The sequence below is a fragment of the Triturus cristatus genome, chromosome 7 (genome assembly GCF_964204655.1).
Source record: "Triturus cristatus chromosome 7, aTriCri1.1, whole genome shotgun sequence".
NCBI classification, from domain to species: Eukaryota; Metazoa; Chordata; class Amphibia; order Caudata; family Salamandridae; genus Triturus; species Triturus cristatus.
In genome coordinates this window covers 62,291,800-62,317,315 of record NC_140590.1, presented here as the reverse complement: position 1 = coordinate 62,317,315, position 25,516 = coordinate 62,291,800, and the positions used below count along the sequence as shown (strand labels likewise).

At 46.6% G+C, this 25,516-nt stretch overlaps 1 long non-coding RNA gene across 1 annotated transcript; it reads right to left on the bottom strand.

The window, feature by feature from the left end:
• Window positions 1-1,359: 1,359 nt before the first annotated feature.
• On the bottom strand, window positions 1,360-23,862 carry LOC146808811 (uncharacterized). The gene is made up of 2 exons (XR_014965490.1): window positions 23,712-23,862; window positions 1,360-3,252 (listed from the first exon to the last, which is right to left on the bottom strand). It is a non-coding gene; the product is annotated as an uncharacterized LOC146808811 (long non-coding RNA).
• Window positions 23,863-25,516: the final 1,654 nt, after the last annotated feature.

Here is a 25,516-nt window from a genome sequence, read left to right as displayed (position 1 = left end):
CCACATAGAAGAGATGTCAATTCAAGATACTGTTCCACACCCAGACGGCCCTGCACAACCAAGGACCAGCCTACACCAACCACTGCTTGAACTTCCACCAACCCTCCACATGCCTATGCTCCACCTCGTGCACAACCCCCGCATCTGTCAAAATAACAGTGGAGGATGTTTTTTCCACTACCGTGAGACAAAATCCTGGAAGATCCCCCCTGTACCTCCGGACCTTTCTCTCCTGGAATTCCAAAAGGCACTCAAGACCTGGTTGTCCAGTGGAACCCACCTAAAGCAGCATTAACCTCAGCACCTTGATATCCTCTCTGTGATTAGCTGTGCTTTATAAATCCCACTTGAATTGAGTCTAGAGTAGGTAGGAAAGAAAAAACTGAGTGTGCAAAAATGCCCAAATGTTTTAATCTTAAACAGGGCTAGAGGTGGGTTTTTGTTGGTGCTGGTCATGCAGTTTTCCTAGAACCTTCTACAGCTGGTCTGTAGGGAAGTTATAACTTGTGATTAGTACTGAAAATGTGTGCTAAAGATGGAAAACATGTCAATGGCCTGTCTGTGGGATGAGCCCAAGAAGGGTTTAGCATGTACAAGCCTGTTGTCCTTATAGCAGGCCTGAACAAAGACCTACCATGGGTGGAATTCAGAAGACACATAGCGGGCCATTGGGATGGCCATCCACGGAGGACTGTGTTGGATGTTCTGTATGAAACACCAAACTGGGATGAATGACTACCCTGGACTTCTCCAACAAAACATCACAGAAGCGACAAACAGTGAGTATGGTCCAATCGCTCGCCAACCCTTCCATTACAGGTTTGGCTAATTGTAATCTCAATAAAGGTGCTCTGCGATTAACTCAAACTACAAAGACTGAGGTTTACTAGAGCTCTTCACTATTATAGATTGTCTCAAGTGGGCTGGCTGGGTACTTCCTAAAATAACCTTTTTGTAGTTTGGCAGCAAGCTCTCCAAAAGGGTACCAGGACTGGCAAGGAATAGTCCCACAAAAGGTCATGTCTTCAGGACTAGGTTTGACTCTCCAGAATGACAGCCAGAGGTATATCATAATTTGGAAGAGGGCGTGACCATGTATTGCCTACAATGGGAGCCATGATTTGCTACAGTGGATGTGGATGGGGGCGGGCCGTGTACAGAAGGGTGGGGCTTGGACAGGAAAGGGCATGGCCTTTGCAGCTTTGAGCTTCACTGGAAGATAGTTACTGTCCGTGAGGAGGAAAGTTCGAGACTGCACGTGATCCTACTGATGTAGAGTGAAAGAGACGCCATCAAAAGTCAGGAAGCGACATGTAACTACACAATTATTTTAAGATGGAAAAACAACAAAAGCAGCGCTGCACTCTGTCCAGTTTACTGAGATTTTAACAAAGTACAATTTTGTATCCCAGTGGTAGGGAAATTAAAGTAACCAATTTACAAGGTTTTTTTTTTTTTAAATCCAAATACCCCAACACCTTTTCCTCTAGAAGTGTTTTTCTGATCAACAGTTGCGCTCTCAAAAGCAAATCCAAATCCCAAACCGGGATATATTGGTTTCATATTTGTGTATGCTCATACGATAAACCTATTCAAGCGATACCTTGCTTCACCACAAACACATATCTTGGTTATAAGCTATGTAAACAAATGACATACATGCAAATTAAATGATCTCGATACATTTTCAAATCCCTATTACAGCATGGTCGTGAACATAACGGGTCACAAGCATCACCTCTCAGGCTTTCTACACCGGCATCAATGGACATTATAAACATACATTCTTACTTAAACGAGAGGAAAAGAGAAGGCATCTGCACCCAACTGAGCAGAATTGGAACCCAAAAATTAACACATAATATACCTTTTATATATATTGGAGGACACCAGTTGCCCCTGTGGCAACAGCCATCTAGGCCAGCGCTGGCCCATCGTACAAGGATACCAGCATGCACAGGTACCAACGGCTTAGTTGGAGCCCAAGTATTGCCTGGTTCATGGGTGATGTACTTTTAGGGGCCATATCATCTCTCAGGGGCGTGACCAACTCTGGCCCATGTGTTACTTCGTTTAATGGCACTTGGTATAAGTACGGAGTTTAATAGGGAGTACTCAATACACAGAGAACATGTAGTGTCCCTAGCACCAGACATGTCCTCTACACCACACCAGGCCATGCCATGCCTCAGTCATCACTGAAGCTTAGCTGCCATTTTGAAATATTCCTTACAGTGCCTCCACCACACATAGGGTTCTTAAAGCTCTGCCAACATTTTGATATACCCTCCACTGTAGTTCTAGACAGGACATGCAGCATTTACTGTTTTTGAGCTTTGCCAGTCACCTATGATACCCTATACATGGCTTTTGCGCCGCTGTCAATACTGCCACTGTGTTGATACAGTCTCTATGGCACTTCCACAGGATACCTTGTGCCGCTTTCGACACTACCACTGCCTTGATACAGTCTCTATGGCACCTCCATGGCATGCCACATGTAATGTTCATGAAGTTCAGCCTCCATTTTGAACTCCTGGTGACACTCTGTGCAGCTGAGAGACTGGGCCCGTGCTTGCTGCCTCAGACTTCGCCGCAGCGTGGGTGCCTGCGTGTAACCCACTCTTCCTCCACTGCATCCAGCCTGTTTCTGCTGGATCGGAAGGAGCTCGCGGTGGGGTGTGTGACAGGCCTGCCAAAATTTGATTTTGTGGATTTGACAGTGTCTGCCCAAGCTGGCACGGTGCTTGTAGCTCTTGTGGCAGTGGGAGCAAATATATGCCTCAGTATTAGGTGACGCCGTCTGCCTCTGCATGGCCTCGACCATTGTTCCCTTGGCCTCAGTGTGGTGGTGGTCCTTCATGGCACTGAAAGACTCCAGGTTCTCCCCACACTCAGTGCAGATGTAGTGCTCTTTTGAGCTGGACCCCAGCTTGGCAGCCTCAGCAGACTCCCGAGGGGGCCCGCCATCTTGTCCCACCTCTGGGGGACTCTGTAGCACTGCCTTCTGAATGGCTCCATGGTGGCCCTGCTGGCTGCCATGGTACCGCTGGTGCATTTGAAGGCCTAGGGTTGTTTTGAAGACCCGGCTGCATTCCTTGCACTTGGGACCCCTGGGTTTCGGCATCTCGAGGTAGTTGCTGATGGTCTTCACAACCTTAAAAATTGTCGATTAATTCTGTGGCCTGTCCCTCAGGTCCGCATGGTGTACTGCCGGCTGTTTGTGTGGTCAGACGCCTTGGATAAATAAATCTGTTGATAAAAAGATAAAAAAAGATTTCATAGCCTTGCTGCTTTAAATCTGAATATATATTTAAAATCCACAATTCTGTAAAACTGACACCATGGTCAGCCTGAGTTAGTCACTCAGTTCTACTGCTTCCACAGGGCAGCTACTCTGGGTAGCTTGTATTTGAGTACAATATGCTACAGTCATATGGGCTCAATTTTAGTGCTGTTGGAAGCTTCTTCTGAAGGTCACTTCGACCTCTAAGAAGGGGAGAGGGGGCAGAGGTTGAACAATGGTTGTCAGGCTTTAGCTTCTGAGCATCTCACAGTGCGTGCAGAGAATTAAACATGATAGTTTATCGAAGCAGATACCTCAGGACACCACCTACCCTCAGGAACTGAAAATGACATCCTACTTCCAGGGCAGGGGGGTAATGAGGGGTTTGGAGTCTGATGCCCTCCAAATAAACACATCCTTGTCTTGGTAGTTCGGTCTGATGGCTGCACTGTCTTGTGTTAACTTTTGTTGCAAAGTCATCCTGTGCCCTGGGCACCCTCCAACTTTTTGCTGACTGGTACTGGTGGTAACTGACTGACCCTGGGCTCTGCCTAACTAGGCCCAAGGCCAGTGCTATGCTGAAAACAACTAGAATACAGTGAAAACACCTACATACACTAGGGTACACTAAGGGTTGGGGTACCCCTGTGATTGGCATGACCTACCCCATAGGGCCCTAGACATAATAGGGCAGGGGGATTGAAACTACTTATCAGTCCCTAGTATATAATGGGGCATGGCAGTTTAGAGGCCAGCAGCCCTTTCTGCACTTGCATGTGTGCACTGCTGAAGCCTGAGGTCAGTTTAAAAGTGGCTCTGGGCTACAGGACTGCTTTTAAAAAGTAAATTGTGCCCAAATTCTACTTTTGTGTTTGGGGTACTTAAAATGGTTAACCTACCATGTTTGGGCATATTAGGTACCCCCAGGGTCCCAGGGGCGGCGTGGCAGGGGGGGGGGGCAGGTATCTATAAGGTGGACCCTTATAAAATGAGTTTTAGATGTCCTAGGTAAAGTGAAATTGCACATTTCACTCCCCACATTTTGATAAAGTGTGGCTTCAAAATCGACTTTAGGAGTTCTGAATATGTAAAAATATTGCAGATCCTCTCTCCACAGGGCTCCTACCACCAAAGTCTCCCCTAGGTGTTCCTGTAGATATATGTAGAGTACTTATAAAATATGTTTTTATAAGCCCTGGTGCTGGAAAAATGACCCAAGTCACTTTCGCTATTGCAAATCCCATGCCATAGGTTAACATTGGAAAAGGTTATTAGTTAATACCTGGAGAAAGAAAAGCCATAAAACTAGGATTAAAGGACTCATTAGAATGGTAATGATAAATCCAACAATATGGTAGTGTTGAATTTATTGTAAAATGTACAGACAAGAAGTTAAGACTTTTTGTCTGCAAGTCAAAATTCAACCATGTACTGCTTTGTGCTGATTGGTCAGAGATAAGTGGGTGAGCCTGGCTGCTTTGAAGAGGTGATACATGACCCCTGGAGTTAGGAAGCCTCTCGGGGAGGAGAGGTTACTGGGCATAGGAATGCCAGAGCAGGGTGAGGAGTCGTAAACCATGGACTTCAAGAGTAAGGGGAGGACCCCAGTGTCATTTACAACTGTACCCCGTTCACCTACAGCCAGATGCTAGGCTTAAGAAAGGAATGAGCAGATGCAAGGGGGGAGGGGGGCACTATGGAGATTATCCATCCTAGGGGTGTGTCTAGCCAGCTCTTCTCTCCGTGCTGAAAATTCTGACATATTACATTTTGGAAGAATAGTGGTTTCTGGTTTAGCATTTTGCCACTCTCTGCAGGAAGCGGTCAGACCTTTGGATGGAACCCTGAAGCCCATTGGATAAGAGTGACCTCCTGCTTGACCCAGAGAAGTGGAGTAAGTATCTGAGAAGGGCAGAGCCCCTCAGATCTGCTGCTTGAAACTTAAGAGAATCAGAAGGATCTGCGCTGAAGAGTTTGATGTGCATTTCCTAAGACCTGCCCTCTGAAGATTGCGCCATTTGAAACTACAGCCCTGTGGCTCAAACCTGCTTCAAAAGGACTAAAAAGTGGACTCCCTGTAAGCTACAGGATAATAGAGCTCACCTGGACCATCACCACCAAGAAACCCCAGCCTGGAGTACCACCAGTGGATTTGTAAGGGTTTTGTCCAAATGTATGGTGGGAATTGAAGTCTCACACTTTCAAGGACCCTTTTGGAGATTCCAGAAACTTGTATTGTGTTGGATACTTTGGGACCCGCAAGAAGAACTTCAGGAAGGAGTTCTAAATGGACCCCGCCTGCTGGAGGGGGCTGCACAAGACTGGTGAGAGATCCTCCAGAACAAATGCTAAAGGAGAATGTGCTCCTGTCAGAGGCAACGAAATTACTTAGAGGCACTGTTGGTTTCTAAGCACTAGAAAGAGACTAATCTTTAAAAAGGCATATCTCTGGTTCCCTACAGTGGCTTTTGTTTCATTTTGGTGTCATTTAAAAGATTTTTTTAAATCCTATTTTTATAAATTGGGGTTAGATTTTTATTTTGTGTTGTGTCTTATTTACTGAATTGGTGTATTTTTTTTTAATGCTTTACATACCTGTCTTTAAAGTTAAGCCTGCCTGCTCGCAGCCAAGCTACCAAGGGTTAAGCATAGGAATAATTTTCTAAGACCTATTCTGAGACCTTTACAGTGTTAGTGGCCTTATTGCCAGCGGCAGACCCACATTTACCCCTACCAATAATCCACTTTCAAACATCAAAGAGGTGTTCCATGGGGGATGGAGGGGGTGCATCAAATGCATCCATCCATGGATTTTGATGCAAACCCATATTTACGAGGAGACGTAGACATGGATTTGCACCAAAATGGTGTACCTGCCCGAGGCTGACTTATCTAGGAGAAATATTCTGCAGCACCTATACAAAGAGAAAAAAGCCTCTAAAGAGTTTTTGTGTATGAAGATACCCTTTCCTACTCAAAAACTATACTAACAATAACAGACACGCTTGCACAAGGATGCCTGCATTGGTCTTGGGTAGCCCAATGTACGCAGTGCATGGAGGGAGAAGAACTGCACCACGTTTCCGAAGATATGGCACAGTTCTGCTTTCTTCAGGTGATGCAATACAGCACAACAACTTCTCTTGCTGTTCTGTGATACAACAGATATGGGCAGTAATAGGCTGGAAAGCTGCTCCCGTCTCAGGCTTCCACGCATAATACTTGCAATCTAAACACCCAAAGGTGATGGGATGAATGCTTGTAAATATCTAACTGCTGGCTATCCACCGGAGGAGAATTCCAAACCATTGTTCTCCGCGCACTGTGCCACTCTAGACACAGGGTCTTATTTAGCAGATGGAACAAATGCAGACAGGGTGGTGGAAGACTCTCCTGCCTTTACTCTGCCCTTGAAATTTAGAGATGTCCGCTAGCCTGGCAGAGATCTCTACAAATTAGCAGGGACCGCTGTCATTATGGTTCCTGTCAATGTAGGAGAAGCTTAATGGACAGTTCCACCAAACAGGATGGGTGGCCGTCAAACTATTCCTAAGGTTTATGTTTCAAAATCAAACTCTCAAAGCAGGACTTAGTTTTTGAAAAATAATAGAAAAGGACTAATGAGCCCCCCTCCACATACCAGTTCTATCCCAGGTCATTTGTCTGCTTTCACTGTCCATGATAGACCTGGTGGGACCGCTCATAAACCTTCTCAGATCAGAATGTTCTCTACGCTTGCCTGGTTGGTTTCATCTGGGGACGGCGGGGGACGTATATTGCAGGAATCAACACCCTGACATGCCTAGGAAGCTATGCCACCCAGCCTCTGACTGTTTTTGATTCTTCAAGACTGGACTAGACAATCTGTGAGCCCACCCTAGTGAGCCATGGTTTTGTGGTCTTCACCAGGACAGTCCATGATGCCTAGGGGAGGGGTGTGTCCAATGTGTAAACCCCACCCATAGCAGAGTGTTGCTGTTCCTCCCTCACAATGGGTTACAATAACTAGGGTCGATGCTGTAACCACCTCTCAGAGTACTGTGTGAGACAAGTACAAGAGTTGTGTACCTGAGAAAAGCCACATCTAAGGGGGAGAAGCCAGGAGGAAAACAAAAGCTGCCCTTGGTGCAGTGGGGGAAGCAATGGAGCAGCTGGGATGTGGTGGCGCAACACACAGGTTGCATTGACTGGACCGAACACACTGAGGCAAGGGTACAGAGAATGACAATTCTCCAATTATCATACAGAGAGAATCTTGATTTCATTAAAGACAACGGAGGCTGACCTTATGCAATGACTTTTATTGCTGCCCAAGATATGCAGCCTTTCAAAGTGTAATCATTACATCACAAATAAAACATTCCAATCAACATAATGTGTCATAGCAACCAAATATCTTCCTCTCAGAGCTGCGATAAATAGGACAACTTCTTCACGTTAGATGTTCTGAATTTACAAAGAAGAGGAGTCTGAAAAAGAAAAGAATATTGGTAGATAAAAATATATTGAAGGAAAAGAATTCAAATATATATGCATCCACCAGGGAGCGGTGGGAGGGATAATGTCAGCCTCCGTTGTCTTTAATGAAATCAAGATTCTCTGTATGATAATTGGAGAATCGTCATTTCATTACAAGACCGGAGGCTACATTATGCAAGTTTAAAGCTTTGCAATACTACATTGCTTACATGTTCTACAGGTTTAAGAAAGAATTTTACAAAAGTGGAAGCATTTGACCAGTCTGCTGCTTTAAGGATATCTGAGAGTGAGCCTCCACCCCAGAAAACCTTGCTGGCCATAGCCCCTCGTGAGGAATGGGCACCAAATTTAGATAGGTCTATACCTGCTTCCAACAAAACTGTTCTAACCCATCTAGAGATAGTAGCAGAAGAGACTGCCTTGTAGGGTTTAACAAAGGAAATCAGTAACTGGTTTTCATTTATAGGTCTAAATACATTCCTTTTTTCTTCATATACTTTCATGCAACTTACCACACAAAGTTTGGGACAGTCAAAAAAGAAAGGGTAGAAAATATTCTCAGACATTGTTTTGGTTCTTTTCCAAATAATACACCATCAGGAGAGTAAACCTTATCAGATATTTCTAATGCTTTAACATCTGACACTCGTCTAAAAGATATAAGGCTAATTAGAGTAGCTAACTTAATGGAGAGTTGTTTTCTCGTAAGGGAAGAATTATCAGGCCAAGACGAAAAAAGCTCAAATACGAGATTTACGTTCCATAATGAATCATATTTGGCCTTAGGAGAACGTTTGAGTCTTATACCTTTCATCACTCTACGAATTAGGGGGTCAGTACCAATACAGCAGTCATTTAATAAGGAATATTCTGCAGAAATTGCTGATCTAACAATTAACTGTTCTATAGCAAAGACCTGATTTAAAGAGGTCCGCTAAGAAGTTCGCTACATCAACTACAGGTGCGTCCACGGGATCCATATTCCGTTCCAGGCACCAACTACACCATCTTTTCCAAGCCCCAGTGTATCTTCTCCTTGTTCCTGGAGCCCAAGATTCGTCCAAAAGGTTTTTAGCCTCTCCCGAAAGGCCCGAGTATCTTCTTGAACCCCTGAAATCTTCCAGGCAAGAAGGTTAATTTTTCCTCCAAAAGAAGAGGATGTACCTCTCCCTCTGGGCCTTGAAGGAGGTCTAAATTCCCTTGGATAAATCGTGGAGATTCTATCGCTAACTCCATCACGCCTGAGAACTCCAAAAGGGAGCAATTAGAACAACACGGCAACGCTCCATTCGGACTTTCAGGAGTTAATTAGTGCGAAAGGAGGGAAGGCATAACAACCTGGTGTGTCCCATGGTTGGAGAAGAGCGTCCACTGCAATTGCTAGAGGGTCTGGTCTCCAACTGAAGAAGCGATCGAATTGAAAAGTCAGTCTGCTGGCAAAGAGATCTATCTCGAAAGGACCCCAAAGATCCTGAAGACTCTGGAAAACTAAAGGGTTCAGCGTCCAGTCGCTCGAGTCTTTTAGGAACCTCGAGTTCCAATCTGCTCTTGTGTTCAGATGACCTGGGATGAATTCTGCTCTCAGAATTATTTTTTGATTCCAGCAGAAATACCAAATCTTTTGGGCCAGATCTGCTAGAAGTTTTGACCTGGCTCCCCCTAAACGATTGATGCAGGAGACAGCTGTAAAGCTGTCTAATTTGATAAGAACTACACTGTTTTTCAGTATTTGTTTGAAGCTCATAAGGGCATTTAAGCTGGCCATCATTTCCAGGCAATTTATATGTAAGGGAAGTTCCTCTTGGGACCATTTGCCTCCTGTTTTTAATTTCCCAAGTCTGGCACCCCAGCCTAGATTGCTCGCATCGGATTCCAGTGTGTAGTCCGGGCTGTTCCCGAATATTGCTTTTTCATTCCAACTGTCTAAGTTGTTGCGCCACCATAGTAGGTCCTCTCGAGCTTCCGGAGATAGGGGAACAAGGTCTGAATACCAAAGGCCTTTTTTCAGTTCTGAAGATTTTAGTCTTTGTAAGGCCCTGTAATGTAAGGGGCCCGGTGAAATTGCCTGAATAGATGAAGATAAGAGGCCTACTATCCTTGCAAGTTCTCTCCGGCTGACTGAGGCCTTGGATAGGACATAGGATACTTCTTTCTTTATTTTTGATAATTTCTTCTGTGGAAGTTGTAATTGGGTTAGAGGTGTATTCACCTGAAAACCTAGGACCTCTAAGTTCTGAGAAGGGGTCATAATGGATTTCTCCACATTGATGATGAAACCTAGACTCTCTAGGAGATCTACAGTCCATTTCATGCGAGTCAGTAATTCTTCTTTGCTTTGGGACATCAGTAAGATGTCGTCTAGGTAGATAATGAGGCGAACTCCTCTTCTCCTCAGGGAGGAGACCACTGGTCTTAGTATCTTGGTGAAACACCAAGGAGCTGAGGATAGACCGAAAGGAAGGCAACTAAATTGATAAGTTACATTTCTCCATACAAATCTCAGGAATTTGAGAGGATGGATCCATAGGGATCGTAAAGTACGCGTCCTTGAGATCTAGTTTTATGAGCCAATCTTTCTCTTGGAGGATCTCTCTCAGAAGGATTATACCCTCCATTTTGAAGTGTCTGTATACGAGAGAGGAGTTCAACTCTTAGATTTATAACAGGGTGCCAGGAGTTCAACTCTTTTAGATTTATAACAGGGTGCCATCCCTTGTCTTTCTTTTTTACAAGGAAGATTGTGCTCACAAAGCCTGGACTGTCATCCGAGACGATGACAATCGCTCCTTTGGCTAACATTTGGGTTACCTCTGCGCCTACCAAAGATGATTTTTCCTGATCTAGGGTAAGTTCCCTGGGATGTTTGTTCTGGTAAGGAATAGTGATGAAGTCTATTTTGAAACCCTTCACAGTCTCTAAGACCCAGGCATCGTTCGTAAAGGTGGACCAGTTGTGAGTGAAAAGGAGAAGTCTTCCCCCTACATTTGGGAGGGAAGAACCAGGAAGAGAAGGTCTTACCTTGTTGCCCTTGTGCTTGGAATCTTCCACGACTGTTACCACCTCGTGCTCGAGTGTAGCGGCCTCTTTGGGGATAGAAGTTGTTGTTCCCCCGGTAGAATCTCGAGTAACGCGTTGGTTTTGATGATAAGAGGACCTGTTAAAACTTCGGCTGACAGCCGGTCCTCCCCTGTCAGCCCTTCCAAAAACTCTTCTTCCAAACATTCTTCTCATATTAGATTGTGCTTTGTTAAAAGCGGAGAAAGTTGACACGTAATTTCCAAGTGTTTTAATAAAAGCCTCGCCAAAGAGTAGGCCGTTAGGGTCTCCTTGAATATCTTTGTTAGCCAGATCTCCCAATTTTGGATTCATGCGCATTAGGATGGCTCTGCGCCTCTCTGAGGTGAGGTTGGCGTTAACGTTACCGAGGAGGCAAATAGCACGTTGGCTCCATCCTCGAAGGAGTTCAGTATCTACCGGGGTACCACTCATGGAGGATTCCTCGGCCAGATCCAGAATTCTAGCAAGAGGGCCAGGGGTGTCAAAGAGTTTATCTTGGCACTGCATTCTAGGCCCTTGCGTGGATCTCTCCCAGTTTTAAACAGGAAGGTTATTAGTTCAGGGTCTAGGTCTGGGGTTAAACCGGCCTTGATGTCCAGAAAAGGTCTTGGACATTCGGACCGCATTAGGTTCTGAGAGTTTCTTTCCAGCGGTTTTCTAATACACACCTTAATGAATTTGGCTACATGATCTAGAGGCCACCAATCCGAACCTCTAGGATGGGTAATTTTAGACGGGTTAAACATCTCTGAACCAGATGGGTCTTTAATGGTGTTAGAATTACTATATTGCCACAAATCTTCGTCGAGGTCATCCTCCAATTTTTCTTGGGGGTCAAAGACGTATTCATCGGTCTCATCAATCATGTCATTTGGGGAGAGGTAATCTTAGTCATCTTCGATGAAGTCTATTGTGCCGTGAGGTGCACCTGATCTTATTGTGCCGCGAGGGACACCTATGCTTTTTGCGCCATTAACGCCGCTCGTTCTTTTTGTGCCGCTCTGGACACCTAGATCATGTGTAGCGCTGAGGCTACCAATAGATAAGACCCTTTCGTTGCTAGTATGTAGGATACCTTGAGGCTCAATATGTTTAGTCTTTTTCAGCACCTTACCGCCTTTAGTGGGGAGGCTGTCCACTTCTTTATCCGAAGAAAGCATTGTTTGATCGCCTTAAGTATCCCTTTTCCTTTTGGTAAGTGCTGCTTCTACAGCTTCCTTAAGTGAGGACTTTAATTGCCTCTCAAAGAGGTTCATTAATGAGGTTTGAGTAAGGGGGGTTTCACTGTTAGGTTGTGAGTCCTCGAGACATAATGTAATTCAAAATATAATATATCTATCTAGCGTCAAAACCTCTTTATTCTTTGCCCCTTTTTTTTTTTGGAGCAAGTCAAACCTGTAAGCACTCTTTCTTTGATTTTTAGAAGAAAAAAAACCACAATATATTCGTCTTATTTATGGAGCAAAAGAGTGCAGTCAAAGATCCTATTTTGTTTGACTTTGTAGCGTGGAAAAAACAGCCGATACCGGGCCGTTGTTTGAGCGCTGTGCGTCTCCATGGAGACGCACAGCGAGCAAGTTAGACTCTGCTCTTGTTTTTCTTCAAATTTTTGCCTTGGTGGTCACAAAAAAAAGGAAGGCGCTCTTATTTAGTAAAGTGGGTCACCACCGGGGGAGCCGGAGGGACCCGGAAGTACTCTAAGACGCTTGTAGATTTACGCGCGTATGAAGGAAGAAAAAACACCCGGTCACGTAGAAGTCGGGGGGAAAGGAAGTTATAAGAGGTTGAAAAAGGAGGTTTCCTCCTTATGGATAAAGCCTCGGTCTAATGCCTCATTAAAGCCGAAAGAGTGGAGGGAGCGATCGGAGACCTTATGGTTAAAGCCTCGATCTAATGCCTCGTTAAAGCCGAGGGGAAAGAGAGAGAGATATCGGAGAGAGAGAGATATCGGAGAGTAAGGAGCTCTCCGATTATGCTAATTTTAAAGTTGTTTGTTGATACAAGAGAAAAAGAGAATAAAGATCCCAACCGTAAATTGGAAGGGAGACGAGTCTTAGAAAGGTAGGAATGAAAAACTTACCATATCAAGTTAAAAGGTATGCAACATCTAAAATAACACGAGTAAAATGCCACAATGAATATATTAAAAAGTATATAAATGAATAAGTAACGCCAAGAAGGCAAGTAAAAACAGTTTAAATATCTTAAAATATCAAAGTCATGAGAGAAGAAGAAGTTGTACTTAACTGTCCGTGAGGCACCGAATAAAAGAGGAAGATATTTGGTTGCTATGGCACACTTATGTTGATTGGAATGTTTTATTTGTGATGTAATGGTTGCACTTTGAAAGGCTGCATATCTTGGGCAGCAATAAAAGTCATTGCATAATGTAGCCTCCGGTCTTGTAATGAAATCAAGGAGGGGCCCAGCTGCCACATTTAAGACACCCAACTCCTATGATAACCACCGGCATTTCACATGGCAATTCATACTGCAGTTTGCTGTTTCTAGGCACTGTATATAATAAGTGTTATTTAATGGTACTCCAGTTACCAAAATGATGGGAGACGTGTCACCCGCAAGTTACATCAAGTGTCAGCAGTGAGTGTTTAACTTGCCGGCCTTGCGAAATAGCCTAGTGCGATAAGACCAGTTGCACTATCACCAACAGTAAGTCATGTCAGACTGACATGTCTTACTGTACATTTAAAAAATCATTTACATTCAAAGGGATGATATAGTTAGATGAAAATGTCAGTTAAGACATACTATTTTCAACAAAACCATTTAAATTAACCTGTTGTAGTCATCTCAAGTAACTATATACCTTGTGTCTTAAACTATTAACTTGTACCCTTGCCATGCACAGTGTTGTCATCAATGAGGTCATTTCAGATGTTGCAGTCATGATATGTCATAAAACCTGTCATGAGTGATGTAATGTGTGAGGTAATTAGCAGTGCATGGCCAAGGTGCGAGTATCGCTTTGATCCTGGCATGACGTTGGAAGTCTTCTCCGGGGCGACTGAAAACAAAGACACAAAGAGGAAGAGGCTGGTGCGGGTAACATTCAACCTGGTGTGTGTTACAATCAGAGGAATAAAGGGGGCAGGGGTATTCCCTGCACTATTAAATGGCCCACCATTTCCCATCTTCCGCACCCTCAGGTCAGAGCCACATCAGAAGGACCTCAGAAGTACAGGGGGCAGAAGTCCTGCAATGCACGCTTCTTCCCTCCAACTGTCCGCACTTGAGGGCAGGAAATCAAAGCAGGCCCAAGTAAAGACACTGCGGTCCACACATGTGCGTAATCCACGTCTGGCGTGGAGGGATCCCAGGACCCAGGGCTTTAAGTGGGATGAAAAAACAGGATAGGGGTCTCTCAAAGGGGCGTGGCCAAAGTAATTGAGGGCGTGGCTTAAAAACAGTACCTTAAAAATCTGTGTTTAGCATAGTGTGCCACTCGACTTGTATTTTGCTGTTTCTGTCATTGCATCCAGGTATAGGATACAACAAATAACATCATACCTACAAGTCAGGACTATTGGCTTTGACAATGGTTGTTCGTTTCATAAGATAAATAAGCAGAAACTATGGCTTGAATAGAATATTGAAAAAGCTTACACTTAAAGCCCAGGTGACACCACGACAATATTGCTGCTCTTGAATTTCCAAAAGAGAAGGGAAATCCAGAGAGAAAATGACTCTTTAAAGATTTCCCTTCCCCTACAATGCTCACCTGACATGACGTCATGCCGTGACTTTCACCTTGTGAGTAGGGTACATCGATGTGCCTGCTATCTCGAACCGGGTCTCTATCGGGCTCTGTTTTGCATCCTGGCACTTTTTTCCCGACTGTAGTGACCGTAGACTGCTGTCACTGCAGTCTGTAAACAAAAAACGGACCGTCTGTGCCAGCGCACGAAACAGAGCCCGATAGAGACACGTTTTGAGGCCCCTTGTTAGAAGGTGGTTCTGACATTATGGACTGCCCGGATTTTTCGCTTTTTGAGCACCTAATTGTTGAGCTTTTACTGTGGGGGAGCCTCATAATTTGGGACTCACCTACAGTGAACTCAGGATGTAAGAGACTGCATGGGGATGTTACTGGTGTCCCCCTGGCTTGACCAGGCCACTACGCAGCAGCTGGAGTAAGGACACCGGGCTGGTTACATGCAGACATGTGTACATGCGTGTGCAAGCATGTACGGGCTGCGCAGGGGAGATTCCAAGCGTGCGCAGTCCAGGAGCAGCTACAAAGTGAATGTTGTGGCAGGACTTATGCAGTATTGGGTGGTGACATGGAATAGGCTTTATACACTGGAATGAAACATGCCAGGGAAAGTCAGTGTGTCTTACTGTTTTTTTACTTCATTATTCCCCTATGGGAATGTGGAGCCCATGGGCTAGATTAACCTCCATTAGGCCTACAGATTCCAGACACGCACTTAAGTGTACTGCTGCGGATGTGAAAAGAAGTATTCTGCAGAGTCCAAAGTCATATTTGTACTGCTTTAGGGTCATCCAGAACTGACATTTCTCTGAGCCAGCCATGACCAGAACCAGGCTGAGGGCTGATCTCAGCTGGATGGATTGATAACCTTTCTTCCATAAACTAGGGCCTCCTCTCCACGAAGAGAAGATGAGCGAGGCTACAGACTCATCCATTAGCAGCTGTCACTGGGTGCCACGCACCAGGCTGCACCAAGGAGGGAAGCCAGCGTGGGGGGGAGAGGGGGGGGGGGGGGCTTCAGAGACATGTGGCCAGAGACCCTGGATGACGCCATTTTGAACAAGCACAGAGGCTGGACAAGGAGGGAGCAGGGGCAGGGAAGTGATGTGTCGCTGCTTGATAGGACCAACAGAGACTTCCTGCCAGCCCCCTACTCAACTTTTAAAAAGTGCTTGCACAGGAAGAGAAGCTCTCTCTGGGGTGTGGTCTAAGGAGGCGAAAGGTGCTGGAGCCTGGCAAAGGGCAGTTGGAACGGAAGACCCCTTGACTGCCCCCCAGGGCCCTAACGGCGCCATAAGAAGAGCCCAGGACTGGTGCGCAGAAGCAGGGGCCTATGCGCAGGGAGAGGAGAGGCCCAGGAGGAGAATCAGGTGAAAGGATGGCACAGGGAGCCAGTGAAGAGCTCTCCCTGCAGAATGCCCCCCCCACCACCCCCCCCCGACAGGCCCCGAGGGCGAAGGAGAGTGTTTTCAGTGGCTGGGGCTGGCCGAGAGGAGCTTGAGGACACGAAAGGATGCAAATCGGACTCCGGGGGGGCCGAGATATGCCTCCCAGAAGCTAGGCGACCTTTGACCCCACCTGGGACCGAAGATGAAGCGCATTGGGCTCCGTCGCCAGTCACCATCAGGCCCCCGGGGTGGGTCAAGTCACCGAAGCTGGAGAATGGGGGTAGCGCTGTCGCGCCCCCCCCCCCCTCCGTGAAAATGTCCAGGGGCCCGGGACCCCATCCCTGGGCCCCGAAGCAAAGTCGGGGAGAGCCGTTGTGCTCCCCGTGAAAACTGAAGGAGGGGGTGCCAGGAGCCCACCCTGGCCCGCCAGCGAGCCCGTAAAGACAGGGAGCGCAGGGGCGCTCCCCGCGAATAGGGAGGCGGGGGCCCGGGACCCCATCCCCGGGCCCCGAAGTCATGGAGGGGGCCTGGGACCCCATCCCCAGGCCCCGACGATCGAGGAAGGTGGGGGAGTGCTGTCCCACTAACCCGACGGCCGCCGGACCAGCGGGAGCCTCCGTGTCTGCCCACCCGCGCGGGCAGACCAGAAGACTGCCAGCTCTCGCGGCCGCACTCAGCGGTGTGGGCCGCACGGGGAGCCGGCGGGGGTGGGCTTCGTGTGCTGCCCTCCCTCGAGAATGGCCTGCTGGGGTCCCGGGTGGGACCGGGAGCCCCAACCCCCGCAACCAAGGAGGAGTTGCACGGGGCCCGGGAGGGACCGGGCCCCCGAAAATGAAGCAGATCGGCCGTACCCTCACCTGGGGGTCCGGGTGGGACCGGGCCCGCCACAGAGGCCAAGGAGGCGGCACGGAGCACCATAAAGCTGATCACGGCTCTCCCCGGCACAGCGGGAGAGTCGCTGCTTTAGTGTGCGAGCCTACCCATAATGCCTTGCAGTCTTTGCTTGTGGTGGCCCCAGGAGGACAGGGACACCACCAAATGAATGTGAAGGTGCTGGTGGACATGCTGGAGAGGCGCAGTCTCACCCACTGCACGAAGAAAAAAGTCCCACCCAAAGTGTCTTGGGGATTTGAAAGAATAACCCCTCAAGGGCTCAGCCAGCATTTAACTACTCCTGGGCTGGAACTTTTGTTCTACAGCGGAGGGTGAATTAAAAAGTGCATCATGGAATGAAGGGCTGAATTGGAGATGTCTGGAGAAGGGCATCCCCTGGAGGTGAAGAGGTATTTGCACCAGAAATGCATTTACTAATGGTTATTTCTTTTAGAGGGACTAAAGTTCATGTTTTAAATGTGAAGTACACGTGAGGTGATGTCATAAGCAAAGTGGGGTTATGTTGCCAGACATTCCTCCTAGGGTGTCTGGCTGTATATGCGTAATCCTATGATTTTATCTGTGATGCCTTTAGGGGCTGCAATTGCAATACATTCTAATGATCCACAAATGTGATGAGTACTGTCATTCTAAAGTGTTGCTTAAACATGTATTCTTGCTGCTGCGCTTAGGTGAAGAACCCAGACTGCTACCCTTAAGGTATAGAGGTGCATACTTTATGGTCAGTAGGACATGCTCAATCAGGGTCATGTGTCACCAAGGCAGGGTTACCTATTTTAAATGCTTGTTGAGATATGTGGGGGGGTCGCAACTGGGATGGTGCCAGTGCGCAGGGCCCTCGCCCCAGGTTATGTTCAACCAACTGCATTGGGGTCAAGATTATGTGAATACATAGGAGTGGTGGTACTAGACCCCACCCCCCCTGTGGGAGGGGTGGAGATGTTATGCAATGTCACAAAGTAATTCCAACAGCTTATGTATATTTGTAAGTCGGTGCATAGTATTGAGTGGTGTGTGTGTTTATTAAATGTACTCTTACTTTTATAAAGCAAAGTACTGACTGGACAATCAATTATTGAGTGTTATTTTTGTGCACCTGCAAATGGCAATTACTAGCCCACACCACCTCCCTTGAGTAAGCCCCAGACTGCTCTGCAACGCTACCCTCTGAGAGTTAGGCGCTACAATTGGGTGTTTGGTTCCCAGTGAAGGACAAATGTAGTCATGATATTTGTGCAGGCCTCACAGATGCTGCCTCGTTTTCCAAAAGCCCCCTTAAAAAAACTGCCGGTGCTCAGACCCGGTGAGACCCGGCCCACTTAAAGCCCTGCAAGGACCCATTGCAGGGGACTGGCAGACCAATGTAACAAAACAGGATGGGTAAGTAGACAACTGTCCTCGATGGGTTACAAAAATGCCCATCCTGTCACTGTGTTTGCTGTGGGCACAGACTAAAGGGGCGTCAAGCAGTGTGCCACTTGCGACCAGGGTGCCCCACTCTAGCCCACCTTCCTTATCAAAGGAAACCCTCCGCCTGCACAAGTGAGTGCACTGTGTGCTGAAGGGGAACCTATATAGACCGAGCCACCGGAAATATGCAATTGTGTGGCTGTAACAATTTTTGCATAGTTTTAGATTTGCCACATAATCCATCATCTGCTGCATAATCGGATGATTTTAACAAAAACGGTTACTAGCTCAAAAGATTCCAAAGTTAGTAAAAATGCAGCGACACTTGTTGCCGTGCCTTGCCCATTGCAAAGGATGACTGGTCAACATTATGTAGCTTATTGATATATTTGGGTGTTAAACTGGTAATAAGGAGGTAAAACTAATGCCCAGACACTGTCAACAAGCTTAAAAATGACAAAATAATGAAGTAATGCCATCACAAAATGTGCTGCATTATGCCGCAGAATTTACTCAACTCTGCCACGTAATTTGACCCTCCCCTGGCTGCCGCAGAATTCCAGTGGCCCTGCCTATAGAGCGTGCTATGGAGAGCTTGAGGTAAGGGCGTGCGCTCACCAGAGGCCCAAGTGCAACACCCGTTACTGTCCCAGCATTCCCACCCATGGGTGTCCGCAGGGGGGGGCGCAAGGAGGGACGCTTGCCCCCCCTGTAGCCGCCCATGCTTTTACAGACGCCTTTTGTCCGTAAATACTGGCCCTGCAGGGAGCAGAGGTGCTCCCTGCCGTAGACCTCAACTCCCTGATGGGGCGCCTCGCACCACTCCTCGCAGCCCCTCCCACCCATTGTCATTCTGTCTGTGGCTGATTATCACAAACAGAATGACAATGGCCAGTTTGAGCTGCGCGCCACAAGCACGAGTGGTTAGGTCTGGACACCAAGACCTCCTTTTAACACTGTGTACTAGCGATTTTGGTGCTGGAAACCAGAGTTCGAGCCTCGAGGTCGCGTCCACATGCTGTGATTCTGGGCAAATCACTTAATCTCCCCGTGCCTGAATGTGTAATGTAAATACGGTGCTCCAATACCTTCGGGTCGAGTTCGTGCTATATAAATATGCACACACAAAAAAAAAAAAGCGCAAAGGGGTCTTTTCTAGGGGGAGTCGATGCATTATCCTCCCAAGTCAAAAATAGAGGTTGCAGCATAGCCCGGATTTCAGATCCCACTAAAACGTACACAGACTCGTGTCAATAACATATCTATCTGCCAGTATGCACCCTACCAAGTCTGGCAGGACGTCCTGACCCTGTGTTTCACTGCCTCATATCCCTCTGTACCCCACTCCCCGCGCTCACTGCCTTATGTCCCTCTATACCCCACACCTCGCGCTCACTGCCACTACATATCCCTCTGTACCCCACACCTCGTGCTTACTGCCACAACATATCCTTCTGTACCCCGCACCTTGCGCTCACTGCCACATATCCCTCTGTATCCCACTCCTCACACGCACTGCCTGATCGCTCACTTTACCCTGCCATTCATCTTCTACGTGTTCTCTCCCCTTCCACTCGTTCTACCTCTGTTCACCCACTTACTTCTTTTAGTACCTTACTCCTTTCTCAATACCTCTACTTCTTTTCCTCTTCAGTAACATCTCTCTGACACATCTCTGCACTTCCTTTATATCAACGCACCCCTCTACCTCACCTGTCTACCTCAGTCTTTATTATTCCCTTGATGGAGCAGGTAAAGCAAAATTTTGTATACCTCCTCTATTTTGCATGAAAATACTAATTATATAACCTACTTATATTACAATTTGAGTAACGGTTTGCTGTGTTATAATAATCAACTATTTGCACCTTTATTAAACATCAATTACACATGGGACTTATTGCAATTTGCATGGCAGAATACCTATAATAACTAAATTATGTATGCATATCAATAGTAGTACGTGTGGTAACAGGATATCGCATGATTTATATTGCTTTTGTGATGTTTGCGTTCCCGTTTTGGACCATAAGGGTGAGTTTTATTGCTTTAAATGTCGCTAAAAGCTAGGTAAATACTAAAACATAAAGGGATTAGTGAGGGTTTAACATTAGAATCTTCATTTCTATGTATTAATTACTCTTGTGCTTGTTTCGCGTAAGTTGGCATTTGGGCCTACCAAAACATGGCGTCCAAAATGGAGTTCAGAAGTGGCCACCGTCTCGTGAGCGCGATGCCTACTGCGCAGACTCGGATGGCTCCGTAGACCTCCGGGCGACCCCAAGGCACAGAGTTCCTGGTCAAGGATAGGAACATGGAGGACTGCCAAACTTCAGTCAGTAAAATCTGGTCTAAATGAACAATTGGGACATACAAGCAAAACTTTTACAATGTTGCATAAGGGCAACATGAACGGAGGAAGTGAACCAGCAAAACCCATGAGAACCTCAAGTGATGTGAAAATCGGACTTTTCAAATTAACCAATCATCTGCTTTCTTACTCTGAGAATTTCATTATAAAAAGGGTATTAGAATAGGGAGGGGCTGGCATTCTGCGGTTTTCGATGACTGCCCACCCATATTGCCCCCACAGGCGATGACAGATGCTTGCACGATTTCTGGTCCTTTGGAGATCTTTGGGACTGTAACGTGCTGAGCAAAGAACTTTCGGACTTTGAGCTTTGGCCTGCTTTATTTGGACAATTTAACGGCTAAATTCGGTTATGCAGAGCCAAATGAATTAGGAAAAATCCAGATAGCAAGAATAGGTAAATATAAAATGTCATGCGATTTGTGCTGATTGAACAAAATTCTAAACTCTGATGGACCAAAATGCTAATATTAATTGCAAACAATATTTAGATAAACCAATATTTGACTAACAGAAATTACGAGTTTGTGGTTTTTCAATGAAGTGAGTAGAGGATTCGGAGTCTTAAATGTGTTTTAGCCGGTTCTAAATCACCATCAACCAATCCAACTAATTGGTCCATCGACCAAGTGGGGGAGTGCCTTGATGTTTAAGGTTAGGATCCTATAGGTGGTGATGTATATTCTGTAAAATAACCTTTCTTCCCTATAGGTAATAAGGTACTCTCCCCCCCCCTCCCCCATGTCCAGCGCTTGATTTATCATCCCTCCTGTGTGCAGACTCGTGAGTGGAGTTAGTGTGAGTGTTGGTGTTATGGGCCCCACCAATGACTGTGTGTGTGAATGAGCTAGTGTGACGTCGGGTCTGCGACGCAGGAAGGATAGTTGTAAAAATGTGCCCTTTTTCTCCAATCTCGCGCTGGATCACCCTCTGTATCTGACACACCTCTCCCTCTCTCTACCTGGCCCTCTCGCGTTCTACGACTGCGTTATTCTCCCCTCTCCAGCTTTGATTTACTTGTCTCTGCTCCTGAATCTTTTTCTTCTACACCTCACTTCTTTGTCTACCTTTCACCCCTCGCTACCCTTCTGTTTGCCTCACAACGGTCTTTCCCCGACCCACCTTTCAGTGCCTCTTCCCATTTCGCCTCCCTCCCTCACAGCGCTCTCCTAGCATGCATCTGTTTCTCCCCTCACCACCATGCCTGCCTCTACCCCCCTTACCTTTCCAACCAGCCTAACTTTCTACCTTCCTGTTATTCCTGGTAGTGAAGCTTTCATTTCACCGCTCCGGTTGTATTACTTATACATTCAAATTGAGTAGGTCATTGCTGTGCTCCCAACCCGACATCGAGACCCAGTCCCCTAGCCTCTCAACATGCCCAGATATATCAACAAGCATTGGCATAGCCAATAGGTCTCGCCTTTGGGACCTGCTGCAGAACTAAATACATACAAGGCCCCAAAGGCGAGACCTATTGGCTATGCCAATGTTTGTTATTCTCAGCTTGGCATGAGCATTACCCGATCCTGATGGTCTGCCATTTTAGCTCCGCCCCTATTGATTAACATTAGCCACGCCCCTTCATTTGCCAGGATACCCCGCCCCCCCCCCCCCCCGGAAAAATTTCTGTGGACGCCCATGTTCCCACCCACTGCATCGGGCGAGTTCATCAGGGGCCTCAGGACGCTAGCGACTGGCAGTGCAACGGAGGTGTTAGGACTCGAAGCTAAGGTCTAAGTCCTCCAGTTCAAAAGGCTCCTCTGAGGTTCCGAGGAGGGGCTTATGTGCTTCCAGGCTGCGACATCCACAGGGAGCTGCAGGCTGCGGACAGGCATGGCCCTCCAATCTCCCTGAAACGTATACACCTGCCGGGAAATGAAAACTCGGTCTGCGATAAGCGATTGTGTCGATTACACAAACTATTCACCATTAGCTGGGTACGGCATCTCGGCGTGTTTTGTGCCTGCTACATTGAATGTACAGCTCAAGGGCAGTACCCGGCTTCCAGTTGTATTAGTTCCTCCATCGGTGCAGCTCACAAGTGCCCGGGACGCCAGGCGTCCAGTCCTGGGTTTTTCTATTACTAACCATATCTATCCGGTAGGACTCACAAACGGTTATTCAATGGTACCAACAAAGACTACAACTCCCAGAGTGCACCAGGTCGTCATATGAAAGCCCGAAATAGAAATCGTGGTATCCCGATACGTGGAGGCAGAGAAGGCTGTTGGCGAAAACTGGCAGGTGTCCAATGAAACGGGGCCACTTCTACCACTGGTGCCGAGACCTGAACATCCCCCTGAAGCCGGCGTAGCTCAATATCTCAAAGTTCAAAGGGGGGGGGGGGAGAGATCCTCTCCTTCCTCGCACTACGGCCCATGGTACTGCAGTGCCATTGGCTTCTTGGCAGCTACGCTATCTGAGAGTTTGTGACCTGCACCCATGTCACTGCTTCTACTCACCTTGGGCCCCACTCACCTGCGAATTTTTGGGAGTTAAAAAAAAAAAAGTTGGTTAAGAATACCTACGACTTACGGAGCTTTAAGGCTGCATTAAGCGTTAAAATGCATATTACTGCCACGATGGTCACTTTTCCAAAGGCCTGTCCGCAACTCCCGTCCATCCTCAATGAAAGAAAGGTATCCTAAAATTCCACAATTTTAGCGTCTGAATAAATAAGGCACAAAAGGTTCGAAAAAATGTAGGAGACCGGCAGCACAATGACGATTCGGAAAAAGGCCTCGCGTTTTAATAAACCCCCGTTGCCGAGCACCAGTGATCGCCGTGCATTGCCGCGGTTTATTTAGACATTGCTTGGATACAATTAAGGAGTTGTTGATGCTTTTTACAGGGCAGGGACAGGTGTTTCCGCCGCGCTCGGGTCATTTTTGTCTACACCCGACAACCACACGTGGACAGGTTGTATTAACCTATTAGCAGGCCTACTTCGAAGCTGTGGCCAAAAGCGGGGGAGAATTTTGTTACAGCTTAAAAAATAAACACACAACTAAAGTGAACCCTTCGGTCTACTTCGAAAACTGTGTCTAGAGGGTGGGAGACTTTTGTTACAGGGGTAGATCACTGTGGTACCTGTCCACTGGCGGCTCCTCTGATGGCAGAGAACGGGCCGTCTCCCATCCGGCCGTAGGTGAAAGGTCATCCACACCTGGCAAAAGCTGGACAGAACTAGAGGGGGCGGGCCCGGGCATAGCCACGCCTTGATACACTCGGACTGCACCACCTGCCACATTCCAAAAGGGCGAGAACCCATTTACTACATAGTGGACGAAACCATTGTGGCGGGGTGACTTGAAACTGAAAAAAATCAAATAAAATGGGGAGCACGGTGTTAACTCACTGACCCTTCCAAGGTTAAAAATAAACAAAAAAAACTCACTGACCCTTCCAAGGTTAAAAAAACAAAAAACACACTGACCCTTCCAAGGTAAAAAAAAATCTCACTGACTCTTCCAAGGTCGATAAAATGAGCATCGCTGATTTAGGTAACAATAAAAGTCTGCCAGACGTCATCAACAAACTTCTTAGTGAACCTTATTTTATATTTACATTTGGAATACCACGTGCTCTCCAGTGATCTGCCAAATGTGCATAATTTATTTTCACGTAATTACATGACATTTAGGGGAAATGATGTGAAATACAAATATGGCATTTGGCTATACAGCGCCAAAAAGCTGCTTGAGTGCCAGTTATTCGCATTGTTCCAGTGCTATGATTGTGCTGCAAACACGGCTTAGTTATGTGAAGAAGCATAACGGCGTCATTTTGGAAATTTCGCCCAAGTATAACAAAACATTAACCAAACTATGCAGATTACGCCCGACGTAATAGACATTTGGCCCAGGCCCAGGCCTCACCTTTGTATCTGGGCCCACATGGACTCGGGGCCAGATGTATCAAAGGTGTTTGCCCTTTCTGTGTCTGTGAGCAAATGTGTCCGTTTATAGGGCCCGACGTGTAGGGGGGCTGCAGTAACTGAGGAAAGTTTGTAGAGGGAACAGGGAAAAACAAATGCTCTATCAAAAGAAGTCAATTTTTATTTGTAAAAAATCGAGACAAAACTGTCATTTTACCGCACTAAGCACTGCACCCTTGGACCTTCTGAGCGCAGAAACCTGCAGCTGTACATTCAGGGAGCAGCGTAAGCAGGCAGGTTTTGTGAAGCAGGCCAGACGTTGAGACAGTCACCTTACACATGCTGGCATTTACCATTGCTTTCCGATTCCGCCGCAGTGGCTCATTAAAAAATTATATTGAATCAAAGCCGTCTCTGGGAGCTTCCTGTTTGCTGCTGAAAGAATTCAGATTGCATGAGTTCGTTTTTCTGTAATCTTAAGTGTTTGTAGCGGCAGGTGGCTCACGTATGTGGCATGCACATGCCATACGTGTAACATTGCTTCTGCTGACAGGAGAGGACAGCGGAGTCTTCAGCATTCTCCAAAAGGCCCGGAGCCAGGCTATATATTTAGGACGTTTGCAGGGGCTAAATTCACCTGCAAATAATTGATATGGAAACCTAGCAAGGATATCTGCAGGATTCCGACTATGAATACATTTATGTGCAAGAAAGCCACCAGTAAAGCAGAGGTTGTCCTGAAAATCTGGCATGGATCTTCGCAGGAAGTGCATGAAGGGTGCATTCATATTTTATCCATCCATCAAGATAGCCTTGAGTTATCGTGAAAACCTGGGAAGGATCTTTGAGGTTTGTCCACATTGGATGAATTTATATGCCACAAATCTGTCTGGAAACCACTGGTTGTCCTAAAAATCTGGCATGGATCTTCGCAGAACGGACTCACGGGATGCATTTAGGTTCAGTGAATTTATATGGAGGTCATCGGCTTAGATGGTGGTTTAATACTGGAAAATAC